The sequence below is a fragment of the Muscardinus avellanarius genome, assembly GCF_963383645.1.
Source record: "Muscardinus avellanarius genome assembly, chromosome: 6".
Classification (NCBI taxonomy): Eukaryota; Metazoa; Chordata; class Mammalia; order Rodentia; family Gliridae; genus Muscardinus; species Muscardinus avellanarius.
This window is the reverse complement of record NC_137791.1, coordinates 55,636,268-55,640,971: the sequence shown is the minus strand read 5'-3', so window position 1 is coordinate 55,640,971 and position 4,704 is coordinate 55,636,268. Positions and strand designations below refer to the sequence as shown.

At 35.2% G+C, this 4,704-nt stretch overlaps 1 pseudogene across 1 annotated transcript; it reads left to right on the top strand.

The window, feature by feature from the left end:
• Positions 1-1,354: 1,354 nt before the first annotated feature.
• On the top strand, positions 1,355-2,590 carry LOC308264247 (hydroxysteroid dehydrogenase-like protein 2; annotated as a pseudogene). Its single transcript has one exon. The product of its transcript is annotated as a hydroxysteroid dehydrogenase-like protein 2 (transcript).
• The last annotated feature ends 2,114 nt before the right edge of the window (positions 2,591-4,704 follow it).

Sequence of the window (4,704 nt, the reverse complement as noted above, 5' to 3'; positions counted from 1 at the left end):
TGAGGTTATTGTGATAAGTGAGATTAGCCAAGCACAGAAAGAGAAGTGACATATGTTTTTTTCTAATATCCTCAAGCTAGGGAGTATTGGGGATACCAGAGGGACTCCAGATAATAGAGGAGGAACCTCCATTATCATAATCATCCAGCCAATATAAACAGAAGAGAAAGATAAGCATTGTAATAATAAGTTTCAAGTTAGGAAATGCCTAGGAGTTGTATAGCACTGCTTAAATGCAGCAATTAGCATGATGTGGATCATTATTTTAATACTTTTCTCACTAGTCACTGAGAGCACAGAAAATAATTCAAAATAGTGCATAATTCTCTTGCAAATCAGGAGTTATTTTGTTAACAGTTTGATGTTAAGTCTTCTTCATCACATATTACTACTTAGAATTATTCTCATAAACTTTTATATCAGATTCATTTCTGATTTTGTAGAGTTTTTCTGACATAATTTTTCATGGTATTTCTTTTTTTTTTTCCAGGTTTGGGGATAGAACCCAGGAGTATTTGACCTCTCAGCTACACCCCCTGCCCTATTTTTTATTCTTTATTTTGAAACAGGGTCTCACTAAGCTGCAGAGGGCCTCACTAAGTAGCTGAGGCTGTCCCAGAACCACGATCCTCTGGTCTCAGCCTCCCAAATGCTGGGAATACAAACGTGTGCCACCATGCCCCGGATCAATGGTATTTCTTTAGTTAAGAGTTGAAGTTCTGATAGGAAGAGGGCATGATACAATAATATGTATCTAGAGTGTTAGCTATTTCTCTACTTGGATTGTTATCTTCAGTATGGATGGTACTTTACAGTAGTATCTTGGAAATTACTGATTATTTACCAGCTACATAATGCAAGTAATTAGTTGCTCTGGGTCTTGATTTTATATGAAAAGGGGATTAATATTAAGAAATTTAATGTTACTTTATAAGGCAAACAAAGACGGCAAGAAGATGTACAGTTGCCAAATAAGCATATAAAAGATATTCCACATCCTTTGTCATTGTAAATTAAAGCCAGAGTGAGACATGAGATAACATTGCGTGTCTATTTGAATGGCTACAAGAAGAAAAAAATAACAAATGCCAGTGAGAATGAGGAATAACAGGAGCTCTTATTTATTTCTGATCACAATATGACCATTGAAAAGCGTTTGGTAGATTTTTATAAAGTTAAAATCTTAGCAAACAACCCAATGGCTCACTGCATTAGATATTTTTAACTATATAAAATCAATATAATCTTCAATATACACACATTGAAAGAATCATACAATACTGTTTCGAGATACAAGAGGGCCCACTCCTGCCGCCACTGCCACCACCTACTTCTACTCCGACCCACAGAAGTCATGTTACCCAACACGGGGGAGCTAGGAGGATGTACAGTTTTTATCACCGGTGCTAGCTGAGACATCGACAAAGCTATTGCTTTGAAAGCGGCAAAAGATGGACCAAACATTATCATTACTGCAAAGACCGCCAAGTCATACCCCAAACTTCCAGCCACCATCTATACTGCTGCTGCAGAAATGGAAGCTGCTGGAGGAAAGGCCTTGCCATGCGTTGTTGATGTAGGAGACGTACAGCAGATCAGCAGCTCAGTGGAGAAAGCTGTTGAGAAATTTGGAGAATTTGACATTTTGGTGAATAAATGCCAGTGCTATTAGCCTGACCAACACATTGGAAACACCTACAAAGAGAGTGGACTTGATGATGAGCGTGAACACCAGCGGCACCTACCTTACATCTAAAGCATGTATTCCTGTTTTGACAAAGAGTAAAGTCGCCCACATCCTCAATCTGAGCCCACCACTGAACCTGAATCCAGTGTGGTTCAAACAGCACTATGCATACACAATTGCTAAGTATGGGATGTCTATGTGTCTGCTTGGAATGGTGGAAGAATTTAAAGGTGAAATTGCAGTCAATGCCTTGTGGACTAGAACCACACCGCTGCCATGGATATGCTGGGAGGCTCTGGTGTTGAAAGTCAGTGTAGGAAAGTCGATATTATTGCAGATGCTGCCTATTCCATTTTCAAAAAGCCAAAAACATTTACTGGCAATTTTATTATCGATGAAAATATCTTAAAAGAAGAAGGAATAAAAATTGTTGATGTGTATGCAATTAAACCAGGTCATCCTTTATTACCAGATTTCTTCTTGGATGAACACCCAGATGAATTAAGCAAACAACTGGAATCATCTGGTGCTGTTCCAGAATTCAAAGAAGAAAAGGCACAGCCACAGTCAAAACCGCGTTCTGGAGCTGTGGAGGAAACATTTAGAATTGTTAAAGATGTCTGGAAAACAACACAAGCAGTCTATCAGTTTGAACTCTCAGGTGAAGATGGTGGTACATGGTTTCTAGATCTGAAAAGCAAGGGTGGTAATGTCAGACATGGAGAGAACTCTGATCGGGCAGATGTGGTGATGAGTATGTCTACTGAGGATTTTGTCAAAATGTTTTCAGGAAAACTAAAACCAACAATGGCATTCATGTCAGGAAAACTGAAGATTAAAGGAAACATGGCTCTAGCAATCAAATTGGAGAAGCTAATGAATCAGATGAATTCCAGACTGTGAAGGAAAAAAACAAAAATGATGACTGCTGTGCTTCAAAAGTAAAAAAAAAAAATATCAACAGTTAAATCCAATGTTTGTTGTCTTTTCTATTGTATTATAAGGATATGCATGTTTATTCTGGAAAAAATAGAATTTCTCTAAGACTTGAATTCTTATAATTGAAATAGCTAGCCAATTAAGTAGGATCTAAGACATCGTATTTTTTATATTTTGTGCGTTTTGATTTCTGAGATCTACATCTCAATCACTATCTTCTTTAGGGAAAAGAATATGTTATGATCAGGGTCAAGCAGTAAAATTAGCCCTGTATAGACCTTCTCTTGTAAAATAAAGCTAGTTTGTTTTAAACTTTTAGTTTTGGATTGTACACTAATGAAAATCTTAATATTTTGGATTTTTATATACCTAAAGACATCTATATGCTTTTCATATAAACTACATAGTTAACTATGTAATAAATATTACTTATAAAAACTAAAAAAAGATACAAGAGAAGAGCTACATGTAATAACGTGAATAAGTGTTAAATACATTCCATTATTTGATAAAAAAACGGAACCTCAAATCCATACTTTGCATTGTTCCATGTATATGATATATTGGAAAAGCTAAAATGTTAAAGTTACAAGTATAAATATTACAAATAGAAAGTACAAAAATAAGGGGTTTGGGGAAGAATAAGCTGTTGATTAGAAGAAAGTATAGGGGAGAAATATTAAGATAAATAAAATATTCTATATGGTATCAAAGTAGCCAATGCATTACCATGCATTTGTCAAAACTCATATGACTGTACATCATAAAAATAGAACTTTAATGAATTCCAGAGTTTAGTTAGTAGTAATGTGCCTGTATCTGTTTTTTAGTTTCGATAAATGTTAACAGTAATGTAATATTGTGAACTTAAACTGTGTCTTATTAAAAACTTTTCTATAAATGTTAACTATGTGAAACTATTTCAAAATAAAGAGGAAATATATTTCTAATAGAACTAAGAAGAGTGAATAAATCCATACAGGTAAAATATATGCAATCTTACCTAATATATAAATATTACTTGATATTTTCTAAATTTTTTTGAGGGTTTGGGGATGGAACCCAGGGGCATTTTACTTCCAAGCTATACCCCTGCCTTATTTTTTATTCTTTATTTTGAAACAGGGTCTCACTAAGTTGAAGAGGGCCTCACTAAGTAGCTGAGGCTGTCCGCAAACCACGATCCTACGGTCTCAGCCTCCCAAATGCTGGGATTATAAGCATGAGCCACCACGCTTGACTTAGTATTTTCTAATATTGATAACATCAGTCTAGCCCTTTTTTTTTTTTGCTTCTTCCTAAAAAAGAACCCCTTTTTTCCTGGGGAATTTTTTTTTTTTTTATGTACTAGAACAGGGCTTACAATGTTTTCCCCTTCCCTGGACTTGAAGCAAATGTAATACCTGCCCCATCTAGCTAATGAGCTAACCCATTCTCAATGGTTGTTTCAGGCAAGGGCAATAAACAAGAAATAGGACTGCAGGTAATTTGGATATTGTTAGAAAATATTTTTAACTAAGGTTATTAGATTTGTAAGATATGACCATGTAACTTTGGGGGAGCCATTTGCAATTGAATGAAATGAGCTTCACTGAAAATAAAGCCAAACAGGCAAAAATGGAGAAAAATGAATCTTGATGATATTAACTGTTCTCCTCTCTCCACCCTTAAGTGGGGCTAAAACCTCCTTCTCACAGTTTCAGTAGGATAGGTAAATATGCTAGCTTTACTGTTTTAGCTACTATGAATTAAAATTCAACCTCTTGCAATGAAAGATTAATGACTATGACAGTTATTGCTCATAGTTAATGGAAGCTATATGTGGTCCTGAGTAGAAATTAACTGGTTCTGTGGGAAGCAGACAATGAAATCAAAAGCAGTGCCGAGCATTGATCATTAAATAGTTGAAATATTCATTTAAGCAAGCAATGTATATGGAATAAGTTTAATTTAGAAATCCAAATCACTTAATGTAAATATCTTACAAATGAGAAGCAAATGTTGTGAATACAAAGAGGCATAAAATACAGTTGGACAACATGAAAAGAATAGATATGCATTACTTGTGATCTCCCATT